The 20,773-nt window shown below is 39.7% G+C and overlaps 1 protein-coding gene across 1 annotated transcript in view; it reads left to right on the top strand.

Moving 5' to 3' along the window:
- The window catches only part of FAM160A1 (family with sequence similarity 160 member A1), a 230,540-nt gene continuing 209,767 nt past the window's right edge, over window positions 1-20,773 (top strand). Inside the window, exon 1 of the mRNA XM_032464806.1 lies at window positions 1-401. The gene's annotated coding sequence lies outside the window, so the exon portion shown is untranslated. The remainder of the gene's footprint in view (window positions 402-20,773) is intronic.

The following is a 20,773-nucleotide window of genomic DNA, read 5'->3' on the forward strand; positions in this document are numbered from 1 at the left end:
GCCCCGCCCCGGCTCGGGCCCCGCCCGCGTTCCCGAGGGCGCGGGGTAGGGAGGGAGAGACCGGCGGGAGAGGGACGCCCGGGAGCCGCGCGGCTCAGGTACCCGCTGACGCGCCGTCAGAAAGTTGCGCTCGGACCTTCTCCAGCCTCCTACTTTCTTCCCGGGCCCGGCTGTTGAGTTGGAGCTGGGCGGGAAGGAGCCAGGCCGAGACCTGCGAGCGGCCGCCGGCCAGGGCGCGGAGCGGACTGTTGGGACCCGGCGAGGAGCCCGCTGCCCCTTCCTCGAGGTAGCCAGCGCGGGTGGCGGTCCCCAGGACCGCGGCACAAACTTTCTGGATTGTTCCCGGACAGTCCTAGAGAGTCCGGCACCGCGCGGCGAGGAGGAGCCGCGGCCGCTGACAGGTAGGTGGTATGTGGATCTGAGATTTGCGCCTGAGGCATTCTTTTATTTTAGGGGTCAAGGGAGGGGTGAGAGAAGTGTCCCTTACCTGCATTCTCGGACTGCGCGGGAGGAGCAGGAATTGGGATGGGGGCCCCGCTGGGAGTACCTCAAACAAGATCAGTGTGTCAGGCCGAGGCACGGGCGGGAGGAGGTGGCTCCCAGAGCTGCGGAACCGGGCGTTACTTGGTGACTGATCCCGGGGGAGAGCCAGCTTGTTTTGACGGAGGAGGATGGCACCAGGGCCCTCCACCCCTTTCGTTGGTTCCTGGAGCTAGAGAGCCGGGAACCTACGGGAGGAACAGGCCAAGGAGAAGAGATGTGGGGCTCAGTTTTCCCTCTCAGAACCTCTGTTTTACACAAGAGACAGAGGCAATGCCACTCTGAGGTTTGCAGCACTTTTCTGTTGTGAGGACTTACTTGCGGAGTGCCTCTTGCTCAGTGTCATCGAGTTCTCTAATGAAACTGCGTTCGAGTCGTGGTGGTTGTTACTGATGATGATGATGGGGTGTGTGTGGCCGACTCCAATCTTAACAAAGGTCCCTTGTTAATTCCATTTGTGCTAAGGAGTGGAACTAGCTGCTGTCCTATTTCAAGTCCGGCCAGAGCGAGGTGTCGGTGGCAGCGGTAGCCTTGTTTGCTTGGGACTTTGCGAATCACGTGGGCAAGTCTGATGAATTAGCTCAGCTCTGTCCCACCCACTTGGATCCATCCATTCTTAAAAGACCCGGCTTCCACCAGTCAGCAGATGCTGCAGCGTTAGCCATCCAGGTGTGGGGAATATTCCCTGTGGAAGGAAGGACCCTCAAACAGAGGAGAGACAGCTGTGAGGAGTAACAGTAAACAATGAATACCAGTTGTTGCTTCCCTGTGGATTGAACCCACTCCCTGACTTCTCTGGAAGGGTCCTGCTATCAAATTCATCTCATTAGGAAGTCAGCTGCTCTCTGCTAATAGCCATAGCAGCCCTGATGAAATTATGTAGGTCATTGAAAAATAATTCCTGCATAATCACCTTTATCCTGTTGATTAGTGAGAGAAAAGATTTCCTCTCCTTAATGTACCATGCCTGGTTGGCAGCATCACCTGCCTGACCTCAAGTTCACTTGTACACCTGGCACTGGACAGAATGTTTTCCCTGAAACTGCCCAAACCACAACCGAAGTCTGCATTGGGAGAACTTTAGTGGTCTTCTCTGGACAGAAACTGAGCAGGAGATTCAGTCCATAAATTACTTTAATGCAGCATACTTGTTGGCTTTAGGTAACTTTTCTGATAATTAACGGCTGGTTTCTTTTAGTTCCAGTTACTCCCTTTTCACAGAGCTCGTAAGAATTGTGCCTATGCCTGTCTTGAAATAAATTATGTTTGGGGTCCCATTTATCATTTGTCCTGTAGTTTTAGGAACAGGATTAAACTGTGTGGGGCAGGTGGAAACGGCAAGAGAAACTGAGTGTCACTGAACTAGGTTCAGAGAGAGGTTTAGAATGGTCTAATAATCTTGGCCCAACTGCCTAGCTAGCTTCCTTCTTACCTCTAAATAGAGACCCTATGGTTGTATCACTTTTAATGTAGGCCTTTGAAGACCAGAAATGAAAGGGCTGTTTTAGCACAGTGTCAGTAATGCGTTGCTGGACAGTTCTTCGCAATAACTTACCCTGTTTGGTTCAAAACACTTTCTTTGCAAAGTTATTTCTACCGTGATAGGAAGTCAGTAGATTGTGTCTGCAAATCAAAAAGCAGATGTACAAATTATGTAGAAATAGAGAGGTACGTATTAGAAGCAGCAAGGAAGAGTTGCCTGAGGAGTGACTTTTGAAATTATTTCTTGTATTAGTTTAAAAATGAAAACATGATAAGGAAGCTTCCTCTCTCTGCAAATATAAAACAGAATTGCTTTCTCTGATCTTTACTTAGATGCTTGATCTTTATTCTATGTATATTTGTCTCATAGGGCAATGCATAAGCCCTTTGAAAAGCTGGACCCTCAGATTCTGGCCTTGGGTCACAATTTACAGCTATTTCACTCTTATACTCAGCGACTTCCAACTCTTAGTTTTTAAGCCTACGTACGAGAACAGTGCTCAAGAGTGACCAATAACTTCATTTATAGGGATCTCTTAGTGAAGACAATAACAGAAGGTCACATGTTTATAGTGCTTTATGAGCATCAAAGTACTTTCACGGGTACCACATTTGTGCTTTGTGATTTAACCATTTCATAGCTGGTGCTATTATATTCGGATTACACATGAGGAAAGCAGATGAGATTCAGAGAAAATAAGGAACTTTCAGGTGCATACTTTGTTCCTATATATGGTGGACTCAGACCCCAATGCAGGATTTCTGATTTAGAGGCCAGGCTTTTAATTTTTTCTCTTCTGCATTTTGTGAAGTATTTGGTTGTGAAATGGGATCTTATTTCTCATTTATCAAAATGTGTGCTCACTGGGGACAGGACCGTATATAAACATGTACTTATATACATGTATGTATGTGCATGTAATCTTTATATCCTTCCCATTTCAACAGTGTAGCTGCACCCCTGGAGGTGGGATGGGTGAATAAATGCCCCAGTTGTTGAAGGAACTTTTGGTAGGGTCTAAACTGGAGGGGAGGGAATCAGAAAATAGTAATTCAAGTATGTGATTTACAAATATGGAAGTAATTATAGGAAGAAACATCTAAAAGAGTTGAAGGAGCATCTTTTGGGGAATGGAACTCAAGGGTGAGGAAGAGCTAGGCAGGAGTCTGCTGTTTTTGGCCAGATACCTTTTAACCTTATACCATATATTTGATACTATTTATACATATATTATTATTATGTTTTTAGATATCTTTTGGCAAGGATAAAGATTCATTTTCAAAATTTTAGAGCCGAAAGGGATCACAGAGATTGTTAATTCCCAGTTTTCTCATTTTGGAGGTGAGAAAATTGAGGGATAGGAGTTTGTTTCACCAAGGTTACATGACTGTGGAGACAAACCTCTCCCAGCGCAAGTTCACGCCTTTCCCCAGGCAGGTCAAAATTTCCCCCATGCTTGTGATTCCTCAGTTACCTTTCCAGGCACTTCTGTCTTCTCCTTTATCTGGTTTTTATAATGTTTGAAATGGTTACAGGACTGTGGAATCAAAAGCAGTAAGTTATCTCTAATTCCTTGAGTTTCCACTATGAAAATGCTTCAAATCGTTTCAGAGTTTGCAGGATCTATACTTCTTTTGGAGATTAATTCTGCAGTATTTTAAAATTAGAATTAGAGACACTTGGCAGTTTGTCTGCAACAATTTTCAGGAATTGACAGTGTTGCTCCGTTGAATATGATACTACTGGAGTTTGGGCTAAACTTTTATCCCTAGAAGCTATTAGTAACGGGAGATGCTAGGGGGCCTTTCCAATATCCATATGTATTGCTTAATTTTGAAGTTCTGAGAATAAGGAAACAACTGTCTTCCAAAGGAGAGGTAGAGGTAGATGATATTTTAGAGCTATAACAGAACAGTTTCTAACACCCTGTTTTCCCTTTTCTTTATACATAAGATTTTCTCCTACTTCCCTTCTAATTATATCACTAACTTAAAATAAAAGTTTATTTTTCTAGATAATGAAAAGATAACTTTCAGGTATAGGATTTAGCATTTTTATATTATTTACTTAATTATGATATGAATCCTATCTTTTCCCTTAGAATAATCATGATATGTAACTTCAAAGCTGAATAAAATTCTTGATTCCATATAGTAATATTTTGAGACACTTTCATCAAAACTGGATAATAATACTTTCCTATGGTAGGAGCAAATTAAACATAGTTGGTTTAGCCTTGAAGAATTTATTTTTACAGAGAGTTATCTGTATATGTAAATAGATAGCTAAGTTTTGGCCAACAGTGGGTTGATTTTTTTGTATTGTACAGGGAATTTTGTCTGTTTCATGTTTTATCTAAAAACCAAAAACAATGTATTTCTAAAAATGAATATAAAATAAAACATATAAAAAAACTTTATTTTTTCTGATTATACACACAAAACATATTCATATTCAACATTCAAATATGTAATGTTGAAAGTTAAAGTGCACTGTAAGCTTGTATTCTAGAGAAACTGCTGTAAATAGGTATATGTTTCTTCTCCCAAATTTCCCTATACTAAAATATATTTGTTATTGTGATTGTAATGACAAGTGGGGTAATATGAAACAACTTTCAACTGGTTTTTATTTTTAACATAGTAACTTAAGAGTGTATGCATGAGCATACATTCAGAGCATTCTGGCAGTATAGTATTGCATCACAGGTTATTTGAACAATTTCCTATTGTTAGAAATTTGGGTTGTTCCTCACTTTTCCACAGTAAGAACAGTGCTTTAGAGAACATCTTTTAAAGTGTATCTTTGTTAAGAAAAAATAAAGTATATCTTTGTACATTTGTGTAAGTGTTTTGTGTAGGAAAGTTTTATGAAAGAGTCAGATATGAAAATGTTAAACTTTTCTAGTTTATACTTTTTCCTAATAGTGTCCCTAGATTTTAAATTATATTAATAGCTTTTTTCTTTTTGAATGTATCAGACTGAAGGTAGAAATTATTAATATATGACCAGACTCTGAAACAAGAGCCCATGGTAACAAAAGGCACTGAGCTTTTAGGTTAAAGCTCATCTCATTTCTTCACATTTCAGGTTTTTGCTTCTAATGTTTTCCCCAAGAGAAGAAAGTAATTGATAACAGCTATAAAAATACCCTGCAGTTGTTGGAGGAGCTGCTAATTATTTTTTATGGAGCATGGTTTTTAAAAAAATTTTTCTTAAGAACACTATTCTAGGACATGCCATTAAGGAGTTCAGTGAACCCTCTTGGTTTTGCAGAGTGCAGAGTGAGTGTATTTTAGCTCTTCACGTATTTAAGTTTACTTCTGTTGAAATGTTGGTCATGGGTCAGTTTTAAGATCTTCACGCCTGTAGAAAGTCCCAGGAATTGATTTCACTCATCTGTGTGTGGAAAACGTGAAATAAGATACTTTGGCAAAATTTCATGACTCAGGCTCCTTGAAACAGGAACATTTCAGGAATTCCTGTGGCAAAGTTTTTTATTGGCCATCTTAGAGAGTTGATTAATATTTTCGTTGAGGCCAAGCTCTGTTCAAAACCATTCAATTGGATTATGTTTCATTCCTCAAGATGAGTGTCTTCTGTTTTGTTTGTGTTCATGGAACTTGTACTTGGAGTTCATTCCTGATTTTCTTTGTATTACATCAGAATGAGTATAAAAATATACTAATAAGTATAAGTGTCTGTACACACACACACGTACACACACAACCTATATGAATAGACACACATGTGTATTTATGCGTAAGTGATATAAGCCATACTTTAAAAATACAATCATCAGTAGGTCATCTAACTTGACTACTTTGTGCGTCCTCATAATGAAGATGATGTCTTCCCATATTTATTTTATTAGGAAAAATGGTTCTTGATATTTTTCATATGAAAAATTTCTTAATAAAATAAGAATTTCTTAGGAAACAGGGAAACTTCATAGGTTGAATATAGTGCTTGTGTTTTGATTTTTTTGTGTACTGACCTTGCTTTGCTTCAGGAAACACCCAACAACTTGCTGTTTACTTAATGGTGATTGCTGATTTCTTATCAGTTTGATTTAAGTTTGAGCTTTCAGTTTCCTCCTTGTACTTCTCCACTGGGTTACTGTTTAGGACTTTGTGTGTCTGATTCAGAAGGTGGACCCTGCAGTTGCTGTTGATAAATCAGCTTGGAACTTGTGTTTAGGTGTCTGGGGGCTGGTTTTGTTGCCTCCTGCCTTTTGTTCTCTTAAAGTAGCCCTACGTCTTGATCATGTTTTAGGATTAGTTTACCACCTGGGAGTGGTTATTTCTCTACAGTGAATCACAAAATGAGTCGGTTTGATGAGGCTTCCTGACTCAAGCCTGACTGACTCAACCTGCTGTCCATGAGCTTCTGGCAGGGTAGGCATGCCCGGAGCAAACTCTGAGCTTGGCCTCCTTCCCTGCATGGGTAATCTCCACATCTGCATCCTCGTGGCTGTCCTTTGGAATCCTGAGCTTGCTTCTCCATTCCTGATAGTTCGCCATTTGGATTCTGACATCAAAGTAAAATATAGAAATATAGGGAGACAAGAGTAACTCATCTTAATCACCTAGCAGAGAACTTACTTTGGACAGAATCCTAGACATGTTTGTTGTTGATGGTTCACCTCTTACTATCACGTGGGCAATTGTAATATTTGTGACCTTGTTTTTGTTTCTAGTTTTTCCTTCTATAATCCATTTTCACGCCATAATCAGTTTGATTTTCTAAAGTACAGCCTTGCTCATGTCACTGATCATGGTCCTTGTTGCCTGCTGGGTAATGACTCAACTCAAGGTGTGATGGTTAAATTTAGGTGCCAAACTGACTGAGCCACAGGGTGCCCAGAGACTTGGTTAAAGATTATTCTGGGTATGTCTGTGAGGGTGTTTCTGGATGAGATTAATGTTTGAATTGGTACAGTGAAGAAAGCAAACTGCCCTCCCGCCATGGGTGGGCCTTGTTCAACCCGCTGAAAGCCTGAATTGAACAAAAAGGCTGAGTAAGGGAGAATTCGTTCTCTCTGCCTGTCTTTCAGCTAGGATATCCATCTTCTTTGCCTTTGGCCTTAAACTTGGACTTGCACTTGAACTGTATTACCAGCTGTCCTACTTCTCTGGTTTACCGACTACAGATCTTGGGTTTTCTCAGCCTTCATAATCGCATAGGCCAATTCCTTGTCATAAATTCTGTCTCTCTGCCTCTGCTTCTGTCTGTCGTCTCTCTATATATACACAATTCCTTTATATTTATATCTCCTATAGACTCTGTTTGTCCAGAGGTCCCTGACTAATACTCAAGACATCTATGCTCTGGTGCCCCGAGCAGGTCTTCTGCTCTGGCTGCCATGCTGACCTGTTCCTCATTCCTTAGCACACCTACCTGTTCCTCTTTCTCCATCTCTGCTGGGACCAGTCCTTCCTCCTTCCAGTTATATCAGTAATGAGAATTCTTCAAAGCCCAGTTCAGAGCCTGTGTCCTCTGTGAAACCTTTCTTGGTTATCTTTTCCTGTAGCAATTTCTTGGCATCCGAATCTCTGTACTGAAATTTTAGGAATTTAGTCATTTGCTGCCTTCTAGTGTTATCTTTTATACATTTGTGTTTCTTCCCAAATGTATTATAAACTCCATTAGAACTCAGACCACCTCTGTACTTCTAAATCCTCCAGTGTTCTTGGTTTTGCTTCATGTAGTGGAGTGTTTACTGATTTTTTTTTAAGCACTCAGCTCTACCAAGGAAAGGAAGGCAAGTGTGGGGCATGTGTGCCCAGTCCCCCATCTCCAGCCCATGGAAGAAATGTCTAACTCATTTCCCACAGGACCCAGAACTCTTTATCAGTGCAGTGCTCCAGGGAGACTCTGCCAGTTTTTTGGAGTTGTTACTAGAAATGAAACTTATATATCATCCTTGACCTAGAGCCAACTTTTCCTAAGAAAAAAATTGAGTCATATTTAAAGTTCTGTTGAATTGGCCCTTTTCTGAGGTGCTGGTTTGCAACTGTTTTTGCTGCCATCTGCTTTGCTCTTGTCTCTTGCAATTTCCATTGCCCTGCCTCAGGCTAAGTCGTTTCGTATCTTCCTCTGTAAATATGTTACGGAGCATATTTGTGTCAATAATTTTGAACAAAAGTGAAGGAGATGAAATATGGGAAGCGAGTTGTATGTTCCTAGGCAATTTGGATTTGTCAAATTTTATGCACATTTCATTCAAGCTCTGTATGATTCTCCCCATTTTCCTGCAATTGAATGTAGTTTTTGAGGCATGTCATTGGAAATCTGACCTCACTGTGCTCTTTGTTGGGTCTTTTAAGCTAAGAATATTGCAAACCCTCTGCACTTTCCATCCTCCCTACCCTGTTCTCCAGCACTTGTCTTCTAACATATTACAGTTTACTTATTTCTTATGTGCGTTGTTTATCATCTGTCTCCCAGAATAAGAACATAAAGCTCCAGGAAGGGCAGGGGTCTTGGCTGAATTAGTTTTGATTGTCTTTGGCTCTATGTCCCAAGACGTAGACCAGTGCCTGCCATTCAGTAAATGTGTGTTGAATTGAGTGGGAGTTTGCTGACTTGAAACCATTCACCCCCACATCTCCTTGTTGTCTAGGCTTTCTGATGCATCCTCTGGGACCTCTCTTTCTTTTTTCCTTCTTGTTACTGAAGATCCCTTCTATCTGGACTATAATTCTTTCAAACCACACAACTACCTCTTCCCTGGGTCTGTGCCTTTGTAATAGCCACGTCAGTAGCAGGAGTAATTTAGAGTCCCTTGACTGTTCATGGTTTATAAGGCAGGATGCCGTGTACCATCTCGTTGGCAGTTTTTCTGAGTCTGTGACAACAATGAATTCTTTAGGGTCTGTCTTTCACCATAGCATGCAAGTTAGCAGTCTTGTCCCACCAGGGGATGCAGCCATTCATCAGTGTGTGCTGGGCGTACCCAGTGCCAAATTGTGTATAAGGAACTTGCTTCTTCGACAGCATCTTCTGGCCTTCCAGGAACAATCATTGTATTTCCCAGAAGAGTGTGTATATATGATATAAGGTCCTCAAGCAAAGTGGTAAAGATGAGAAAGGGAAAAAAAGAAACAGACAACCGCCAGCACGTTTATGGAACACTTTTCAGTGGAAAGTGTTTGGCTAGATGCTGAAAAACTATTGTTGCCTCAAAGTTACTTTAATAGCAGGAGTTCCATGTGGACCTGTCCAGCAGGAATTGGAGACACAAGCATGGAACTGAAATAGTTGTCCTGAGGATGCAGATCACGTAGAGATGAGGTGACTTTCAGGTTCTCCGCCAGTAAATTGCTGTTGCTGCCCTCCTGGCCTTTCTCCTTGCTGAGCTACAAAGATGGAGCCATTTTCTTCCTCAAGGCCTCTGTTCCTGCCTCCAAGCCATGGGAGTGCTCAATAACTATTAGTGTCTAATGATGATGCCGGAATATTCCTCTGAGCAATTGGAGAGCTGAAGTCATGTCACATATTGACAGGTGCTCACAAATCTCCTTTTGCTGTTTTGAATTATCACTGCCAGGGGAGTTGTATACAACTTGTTCTGGCAGAGTGGTCTTAAATATTCATTCCTTTTAGCTATTACTTTAAGAGAAATGCCAGCATTTAGTCTTCAGGCTGCCAGGGGCAATTTTGGAGAAACTGTATTGTAACTTTTTCAAGATCCTTATTTCATGTAGCTCATTTATTTATACATTAATGTATTAATGCTATTTTTAATAGTGGAGTGACATGCACTTTCAGGTTAGTGGAAAGTCAGGGGTGAAGTGGAGGTCTTCAATCAGGTGTACTCCCTGGTAAGTTAATTTGCAAGTATTTATTGTTGTGGGAGGCACCATGGGCATGGTGGAAAGAGGATGCAATTTGGGTGCAAATCTGTTTCAAATCCCTGCTTTACTGTTTAGTAAATGTGTGTCTTTGGGCCATTATTTTCCTATGATGAACTTTAGCTTCTTTGTCTTTAAGTGGAGATAATAATGCCTGTCCCAAGAGCATGACACGTGCAAACTGCTTAGCAAGGAAGTAATAATCACTACATGGTTGTTGTTACTTATGTACTGAAGCTCTATTAGCACTATTCTAGAGATTGTTTGGGGAGGGTCTTTCAAAAGGTAGGTAAGATATCTGTCTGCAAGGCCGTGAAGATGGTGACATATGTATTTGACACACAAAAAATTAGGACAGCATGTGATGAAGTGTTATTTGTACAGAAAGTAAGTACAAGAAACCAGAAAGGTAGAGGTCACTGAGGTCATAGTCTTCAAGAATCATGATGGGGGTTGTATTAGGATTCCTTTGGTTGTAAATGATAGAAATGTAAACTGTTCGGAAAGGGGATGTATTGGCTCACGTGGCCAAAGGTATGGGAGAAGTTTTGGTGGAAGCCAAAGCTGAAAACTCCTATACCACCAAGACGCCCTGTCTCTTACCCCTACTTCTCTCTGAGTCAGTTTTCTCTCCACAGCTGAGGCATGGCTGGCATGGATCACCCAGAAAGAGCGCCTGACCTTCTTTTAGTCTCCATCTCAAAATCCCAGGAGTGGCTCTGGTTGGCCTCGCTTGGGTGACACCTTTGTCCCTGTGGCCAGGGGCACAGATTATTTGGTAATTGGCAACCCCATCTAGAATTACATAGTTAGGATGAAGAAGAGGAATTTGGTCATTCTCAGAAGAAAGGAGGGTGTTGGACGCAGGAGCAGGAGGTGTGTTTACTTTGAGGGGGAAAAGGACAGCTTTAGCTGGTTGCAGGGAGAGAGGCAAGTGTGCAAAACACTGAAACAAAGGCACCGAGTCTAGAATGAGAAAATGGGTTGTATTAGTGAAACAGGATCAGGTAGACTCAGGGTGACTAGTTTGAAGGGGTTGGTTGTGGATTCTGGACTGATCTGATAGGGCATAAATCCTAAGAACCGACATGGAATTGACTTAGTCATGTTGGATCCTGGCTTTTATTCTTTAAAAATCGGTTTCATTTTGTAAGCAGAGTATTTGAATTGGTAATTTGAGGACTAAGTTGAGTGCACTTGAGAAGTTACACTCATTGAGCACAGACAAGGTAGTCTTTGTAGTCAAGAGACGGATGTCCATCCTGGCAGTACCTTAAAAATTACATGTTATCAAGTATTTATCTTACTTTTCCTATTAAAAAACAAAAAACAAAAAACAAACCAACCCTATATTTCAGAGTAACCAGATAGATGGTTTGAACAAAAATCTTACCTTTAGAAGAATTACAGCTAATAAATGAAGAAGAAATGATAAAAAGAAAGTATTATCATTTTGTTACCCCGAATGAAATAACAGATCTAGGGAATGATCACCAGTGACTGCTACAACTATTAGGTCAAAGGCTGATGGGGAACTTTATAATTGATGGATCAGGCTAATAACCCCTGAACCCACAGATTAATCCTAACATTACAAAAAGAGAAAGAAGGAGATAGTTTGTGCTTCCCAATTTGATGCAGTAGGAAATATACAGAAACCATCTGAAGTTTCTTGCCAAAAAAATGTAATGTGCTTCTTTTTTTTGAATTAATCTCTTTTTATTAAGCAATTACTCTATTAGTAGCCATTAGCAGGTACTGAAAAGAACAATGTGGGTAGAAGCATAGTGCAAATCACAGCACTATTGTTAGTACCAGGAATATAAATGAGAAACCCCATGATTTTCAAAATAAAAGGTGCCTGATTTTCAACTTCCAATCCAAAGATTAGATCAACAAGAGAAAAACTAAATATGTGAATAAGATCACAATTTTTTAAAAATATATTTTTATTGAAGTATAGTCAGTTTACAATGTTGTGTCAGTTTCTGGTGTACAGCACAGTGCTTCAGTCATACATGAACATGCATATATTTGTTTCCATATTATTTTTCATATAAGTTACTATAAGATCTTGAATATCATTCCCTGTGCTATACAGTATAAACTTGTTTATCTAGTTTATGTATATTAGCTAGTATCTGCAAATCTCAGACTCCCAGTTTATCCCTTCCCACCCTCTTCTCCCCTCTGGTAACTGTAAGTTTGTTTTCTATGTCTGTGAGTCTATTTCTGTTTTGTAAATAAGTTCATTTGTCTTTTTTTTTTTTTTTTTTTAGGTTCCACATATAAGTGATATCATGTGGTATTTTTTCTTTCTCTTTCTGGCTTACTTCACTTAGAATGACAGTCTCCAGGTCCATCCATGTTGCTGCAAATGGCATTATTTTATTACTTTTTTATGGCGGAGTAGTTGAATGTGATTCTGATGAAGACTAACTACTGGCTTATATGAAGCACAGGAAACAGAGGACCATGTTAAACAACACCCTGGAGATGACAGCCAAATCCAGAATGTAGAAATTTCTATAGGACAATTTACTCAGTTTGTTCAGTTAATAATGGCAAGAAAAACAAAAAAGGAAGAGGAACTTCCTTTTATTAAGGAACTTCCTTTTATTTTTAAGAGACATAACTAGGTTTGGGTCTTGATTTGGCTAAATCAACTAAGTTGTAAACTATAAATATAAAATTATGAGACAATTTAGGAAATTTAACTCTGGACAGGAGGCAAATTAAGGGACTTAAAAAAAGGAATGATAATGGGATTATTATTGAAAAAGAGTCCTTATTTAAAGATACATACTGAAATTTTTTTCAAATTATATATAATATTATATGTTTTCTATGACTTATAACAAATTACCACAGACTGGATGGATTAAACAATAAATATTTATTTGCTAGTAGTTCTGGAGGCTAGAGGTCTAAAATCAAGGTGTAGGCAAGGCCATGCTCCCTCAGAGATGCTAGGGGAGAATTCTTGCCTCTTCCAGGTTCTGGAAGCTGTCCTTGGCTTGTGGCTGCATCTCTCCACGCCATCTCACAGGCCCTCTCTTGGGATGTCTGTGTCTAATCCCCCTCTGCCTCTCTCCTATAAGGATACATGTGATTGTGTTTAGGGCTGACCTGGATAATCCAACATAAATTCTTCCTTAAGATCTGAAGTTATAGTCACAGTTTTGTTTTTTTTTTTTTTTGCTGTAAAAGTAATATTCACAGTTTCTGGGGATTAGGAAGTGATGTATCTTTACGGGCCACTTTTTCTGCTTATCTCAGATATGATATGTGAAATTTACTTTAAAACAATCCAGCAGAGGCAGACAGTGGGAATGGGAGATTCTGGGTGGCTATACATCGTTCATTCTTTTTTTTTTTTTTTTGAGTTATAGTCAGTTTACAATGTTGTGTCAATTTCTGGTGCAGAGCACAATTTTTCAGTCATACGTGAATATACATATATTCATTTTCACATTCTTTTTCACCCTGAGCTACCACAGGATCCTGTATATATTTCCCTGTGCCATACAGTATAAACTTGTTTATTTATTCTATATATACCTGTCAGTATCTACAAATTTCAAACTCCCATTCTGTCCCTTCCCACCCCTCTCCGCCCCTGGCAACCACAAGTTTTACATTGTCCATTCTTGAGCCGAGTCAGGCCTGTTCATGTACTACTCTCTCTACTTTGTATGTGTTGAAAACTTTCTGAATAAAAAGGGGAAACAAACAAACAACAAACAAAAAAGGTAAACCAGAATGCCTTAGTAATCAGTTCCTCTCAGAATCTGGAATATCCCATATTAACCCCTAGTAAGTATAAACCTCCAATTTTTTCTGTTCGTAAAAATTAGTTATGAGATGTCTAACATTCTGGTTAGTCCATCAGGCTTTCACTGCCTTTTCAGACATACTTTGTACTTCTCAAGAAAAAGAAAAAGGTGAATGTCCCTTCATTTGAAATTCAGAACTTGTAAGATGGAAGGTGACCTGAGGCTTAGATAAGAACCCCCTTTTCCCTTCCTCATGAAAATACTGGTGAGTGCAGGAGGCGGCCTGGTCATCTTTGGAAACTCATGGGCCAAGTAACTTAACACAACATCCTTGTCAAGCAGATGGAATCATGAAAGGGTCAACATTTTTACTGGAAGGCCCATCTTTCAGGTCTGTTTAACTGTGATCATAAAATGTCCAAGTGAGCTGCAACTTGGCACATAGAGTATCCTCCGTGGAGTAGTTCAGTAGTAATGAATATTTTTTCTGTGAATTACTCTTTTTAATGTTATAAGGCTTGAGATTTTAATTACGAATTCTAATCTGTTTTATTCTGTTTTTCCTTTAAAGTGAAAAATAATGAGATTTTCATGATTTCTCTTCCTCACCCCTGTGCTGGGACGATTTCAAGGCATACATTTCAAAATAAACACACAAGGCATTTCTCAAAGAGCTGTTGTGGCTTGTGTATACAAGTATATTTCTTAAAGTACTATCATATACCCAGTTCCGGCTTAGGTGTGTATGTTACAAAGGATAATGACTGTCGACACTGTTTTAGGCTATTCAAGTTATGTCACGTGTATTTTAGTTCCGTAGTGACTTTTCTTAAGGAAGGAAGCAGAAATTCATATGCAGAGTCTCCGATCAAATAATGCCTGGGTTGTGACTTAAATTGCCCAAAGCAGCATGTTTAAATGTGAATTTAGCCTTTAGAAGCCAGTTTGTTAACATGCCATGGTTTTGTATTCTTTCCTCAGTGACTTTCATACTGAATTTGTTTCTTTTCAAGTTAAAAGCTGTATTTTGAAGGGGTGGTATAAACTCTAGTTGTAAAATCTCAAAATTAGGCCATCTTTTTTCTGCTCATGGAATTAGAATTTTGTATGTGTTGTTTGCTGATATATGAGACTACTGAAACCCGGTTCCCTCCTGTATGTTTGTTCTGAGTGTGGTACCAGTTGGCCTGTATACATCACACATAGGAACATGTGGCCAATTCACTACAAAATTCAACTTTTTGTGGTATATGCGTTCATATAGTTTATAAGGCTGACGGCATTTTGAACTTATTATTATATTGCTATGACATGGAAACCCAGGCCTACCGGAAAGATGTATTTCTTGGCAGGTGTGGACTAGAGGTGGTGTATCATAGCAATGTAGATATAAAAATAACTTTTCTATGTGGATGAAGTCATTGGTGAAGGAATAGATTTAAATCCTTGCAAGCCTCTTGGGCATTCTAGTTGCTTACTAAATGGCTTATTATAAAACTTGATGGTGATTATTAAATCTCTCAGCCATTGCCTCCTTTTAGAGTTGCAAAATCACCTGATTTATGTACTCTGTAATAAAGGAGAAAGGATGTATAGAAATAATTGAGATAATGGCTTACATTTCACTTGATATAGTATTATGATAATCTGTTCTGCATTTTTTAGTGTATGTTTTTGTGCACAGAAGAACTATTTACTCAGTAATCGTCTTTAAGATATAGGTTCTTTTATTACCCAGGTATACTTTAATTTTTCAAGAACACACATCTTTACATAAAATGAGATACTTCTTAAGTTTTGTTTTCCTCTTTGCTACTTTTTCTTCTTTATCTTAAAGAAGATAAACCATGATGCAGAAATCTGATTGAAAAAGAACTCTAAGGTTTGCATGATTTTTTTTTGGTTTGCAAATAATTAACAAAAAAGGAATCATTATGCAAAAACAAAGCATTGTCTTTGAGTGAATAACAAATACAAAATACCATCCAAACCTTTACTGATTTTACATCCTTCATGTCTCTCAAATCCGTTTGTTTTCCCTCATCTGTATTAGCTCCACCCTCTCTTCTAGATCCTTACAGTAGCTTCTTAACTGGTCTTCCTCCTACTCTGTCCACTCTCTCCAGTGGGTTCTTTGCTCCAGCCTTAGTGATATTTAAACAGTATCGATTTCATGGTGTCATTTTCCTTCTTCTTCCTCCCTTCCATTTGAAAATCCATTTGAGGCTTCCCATCACTCTTTTGTAAAAAAATTTTTTATTTATTTTTTATTGAAGTACAGTCAGTTACGATGTGTCAATCTCTGGTGTACAACACAATATCCCAGTCATGCATATGCATGCATATATTCGTTTACATATTTTTTTCCACTAGAGGTTGTTACAAGATACTGAACATAGTTCCCTGTGCTATACAGAAGAAACTTTTTTAAAATCTATTTTTAAATATAGTGGCTAACATTTGTAAATCTCAAACTCCCAAATTTGTCCCTTCCCACCCCCTTTCCATAAGATTATTTACTAAGTCTGCAAGTCTGTTTCTGTTTTGTAGATGAATTCCTAGTGTCCATTGTTCTTAAGGTAAGTAAAGATCCTTAATATGTGCCAGGCGCTGTGGACTCTAGCCCACCACCTTGCCAGCCTCACCTCTGACCCTTCTCTCACCGGCTCTCAGTACTTCAGCACCACAGGCTTTCTTTCATCTCTTCATGTGCCCCCATAGTCTTTAAAAAAGCCACAGAGCCTTTGCACATGCTGTTCACTCTACTTGGAACACCATTCTCCTCCACCCCACCATCCCTGTACCTCTCCCCACATAATCCCCTTTGCGTAATTTGTTAACTCCTATTTATCTTCAGCTAAAACCACATTTCCTCAGGGAAGCCTTTTTACACTAGTTGGGTCTCTCTTTTATAGGCTTGTTGACATAACTTTCTAGGCCCAAGATGGAGCCATACCTGTTCAGGGTGTCATATCAGCAAACTGACACTTGGATGATTTTGGTGTCCCTGGTCCGCTTGACCAGAAGCGTGCTAAGTATACCTAGTCGCCAGTCTGCAGACACCAAGTCGGCTCTGGGTCTTCTCACCCCAGACGGGGTTGACTGTGTGGCCCCAGCCAATCATTTATTTTCTACTTTTCTCTTCTTTGTTCTTTATTCTTCATCCCGTAAAAGTTTCCTGCCTTCTGTCCCATTTTGCCGAAAGGAGACTGTCCACTTCATGAATTGTTAAAGTTTATTTGTGCCATCTAAGTTGTATTCTTTAATCATTTTTAATAGGCCTTTGAATCACCATGCATCTTTTTTTTTTCCCCCATTGAGCTGACTTATTGGCTATAATTTATGTGGTTCTGTAAACCATCTTTATGAGCGCAGGTGGTGGACCTGTTTTCGCTCACCATTATCTCCCCAGACTTAGCACAGTACTTAGCACGTATTAGGTGTCCCATAAATATTTGCTGAATGAATGAATAACTAGAGAAAATGGAATCGATGTAGCTGTTACCTAATTAAGTGCACACACAGTGCCAATACCAGAGACATCAGGAAGAGTGAAATGTGCCCTTGCAAGAGGTCATCTTCGGAGGCTGGCTCCTTAATCTGTAGCTGCTGTTGTTAGAAGGGGAGTTTGGAACAGTTTTAAAGAGTGGTCTTTGGAAGTAGTTTACGAGCCACGTAAGAAAAGCGCTTGTCTTTTTGATTAAAAATAATATCCAGCTTGATGATTCCCTTTATTTTCTAAATGTATTTCCGACTCACAGATATCAAATTCCACTTTCAAAGAACCAAATTTGTCACAGTTGAAAATTTCAAAAGAATGTTAAATAGGTGATGGCAGCCTTAAAAGAGTTGTTCCTAAAACGTTTTGAGCATTGGCGGGCGTTTTTGTAATGAGCGTGTCAGCTTTGAAGGGGCTACTACTTCCATGGACATGCGCGCTGTGCTGTTTCTGTTCGGATCTTTCACGAAGTCGCTCTTCACGCTTTAAGGATGTCTCAGTTGTGCTTCTGGCAACGAGGCAGAGGGAGGCATTTTACTCTCTTAAGTCATTCACTTCATCTTGGTGCTTTCCATCCTCCATGGGCAAAATACATCTTGCAGAATTTGTTTTTTTTAACCAGGAAGGAATGTAATAGGGAAATGAATTAACTATTATAAAGTGTTTTAAATTCCTTAGATGTTGAATTCTGTGTTTAGAAAAAGCCCCTGTTAGCGTGAAAGATCACAGAACTGGGACCACATTATTCCACCGAAAAGTATCAGGGATTCTTGCCACATTCTACTATTCAGGATGATTTATTCGTTACTTTTATTGATTTTTTTTTTTTTTTTTGGCCACTACCACTTAATCTCTTTTGTGCTAGGTATTGCCCCTTTACCTCCTGATTTTGGAAGAAAGTTGCTTTGTGTACTCCCTCTTTCTAACACTTTAAATCAGCATTGACTTTAAGGGGGAGTAACTGAATTTAAAATAACACACATACATCTGCAGCTTTAAATCTATGAGAATGCTTTTGGATATACTGAACTGGTAACTGCAGCTCTTGAAGATTATCTTCAAGCAGAACATTTGTCACAGATCCATTCAGGTCACCATTAGGACTGTGCTTTTCCTTCGTTCACCTTTGGGGAAGTGCACACAACTCAACGTGGTGTGGGTGCTTTCGGAATAGAAGACGGCACTGCAGGCTAACATTCTGGTGGCAAGCCTTAGCTATGCGGCCAGGAGCAAAAGTTCTATTGACTTTTTGTTCTCAAGTGTTCTTGTTTTCACCTGAGCAACAGAGATTTGGCTTTCATTTGCTTTTTGTTTCGTTTACTACTTGCCAGTAAAGGCCTACATTTTCATATTGCTTTAGTGTTGGCAGTATTTGCTTATACAAATATATGTATATATTTTTTGCAAATATATTTTTGTACTTCCTTCTGCAAATATTTTCTGTGCCTAACAATAATACCGAGATTCATGAGAGAACAATCTTTTGAATTTGGTCTTGTAAAGAGTGGTTCTATGCTCAATACCTTCTTTGGCAGGTTGCCACTTTTTGTTAAATAAGGCTCTTAGAAAAAGACCTTTTAATGTTTGTGCAGAAGAGTCATCGTGTTTTCTGTCTGTGTGAATCTCAGTGAATCCTGTCTGTGACCGAGTCCCAACCTCATACGTGACCACTGACACTCATCTGTGTGAGTCCTGGCCAGCCACTCCCTACTTCCCAACAAAATTGTCCCCAGAGGGATTTGAATACTGTCAAATGCATTTTGATGTAGATGCACTCACATTAGCATTAAGCCCTTTAGTATTATTGTTACTTATTTATTTATTTTTTACTAAATCATCCAATCTTAAGCTGGGGTCATGTTATTATGTAATATATTTAATGCGTACAGTTCTTGTATTCATCACTGATCATTGTGCTGTTTCCTGTGTGGGCAAGAGAATTACTGTTCTGTGTAAGGTGGTGGGATATTGTGTAGCTGGGCCCTGGGAAGTCTCAAGAATGATGGCAGTAATGCGCTCAAGTCAACTGCGCCCTCTGGGTGAGCACTGAAGTGCTTGTTGTAAGGTCTTGAAAAGTTAATGGAAAATTAATACCTTGTAAACATAATCCTCTACTGTTCAAAATAACGACCCACTCAGGTTCAGGCAGCGTATATTAAAATATTCTAACATGAGTTAGAAACTGGTAAAGAAGGGGTAATAAAGGATTTGGAATGGCTTTTCACTTAGTTGTGAAGTAAACAGGCTACTGTGCGTGAGAGGTCTTCGCAGTCTTTATGGAGGAGGCAACTGCGGTGAGCAGAGGTCACGTGGCACGCAGAGTCACGTGGGTGATGAGTGCGGGAGCTGGACCTGGACCCAGACGGCTCCTGCTCATCCCTCCTCCACAGTTCTGCCTTTCCCTGGACGGAGGGAGGCGTCACGTGTTGCAAGAAATGTACAGTTTCCTCTTTTTGATAAGCTGAGACAAACTGAGATTTAGGAGATAAAAGCTCAAGTCATTTATTAACTTACTGAACCACCAATTCGGTTTGATAGAAATTTACCAAGGCCCTCTTATGTGTGAAACAGTACGCTGGGTGCCAGAGTAGGATATCAGGATCTCCAGTCGTCAGAGCTTGTAAAATATGTATGAAAATAATTTTCTACAAGCCAGAATTCATTCATTCTGCAGATTTTTTGGCACTGTGGTGTGTCAAGCCTGGGCTAGACCTTGAGGATTGTTCATCTGTTTATTGTTTATTTTGGGGGGTGTAGGGATATAATTAGGTTTATTTATGTATCTATTTATTTTTAGAGGAGGTACTAGGGATTGAACCCAGGGCCTCCTGCATGCTAAGCATGTACTTTACCATTTGAGCTATACCCTCTCCCTCATTCATCTGTTTATCTTCATCCTAAACTTCTGATCACCACTATGTGCCAGGCACTGTTCTAGATGCTGGGAGGATAGTTGAGAACAGAGCAAGCAAAGTCTGTGTTTTCAGTGAGCGTGCATTCTAGCGGAAGAGAGACAGACGGTAAATACATAAGAAAAGACCCATTCTGCAGGGAATTAAGATTGGACTGTGTATGGAGAGATGGCTATGTTAGATTGCAGAGTGACGTAAGGTTTGATCCTTGCCCTAGTGGAGACAGAAATGAGGATGGAAACTTAGAAACATCATAATTTTGGCTATTTATTTGAATTTTTTGTTTTTGCACTTTAGTGCTAATAATCTCTTGATCAAACAATACACTGTTGGACTTCCAGCCCTTTACTCTGAGCTCAGTCCCCTATGTTGCTTGAAAAATGGGCTCCTGGGCCATGTTATCTTGACTCCATTGTAGAATTCAGTTTTAATTTGGGACAACCTAAGAAAAAACAGTTTTTGACTTTATTTGCTTTTGGAGTACTATTGGGAAAATTTTCCATCACATCTTGTGATGTGATTATATCTCCTAGAGCAGTTCTTTCACAGTAAATGATAGGAAACAGCTTTGCTTCCCTGGAGAGGTGCAAATGTTTGGTCCTCATAGGAAACCGTATACCTAATGATATTTACGTTTTCACCTTGGCTGTTAGGAAGCACAGACTCAAATTCTCTGCTTAACTGTAGTAACTGTGTAGGACTCAAAT

Source organism: Camelus ferus, chromosome 2 (assembly GCF_009834535.1).
Source record: "Camelus ferus isolate YT-003-E chromosome 2, BCGSAC_Cfer_1.0, whole genome shotgun sequence".
In the NCBI taxonomy this organism is placed as follows: domain Eukaryota; kingdom Metazoa; phylum Chordata; class Mammalia; order Artiodactyla; family Camelidae; genus Camelus; species Camelus ferus.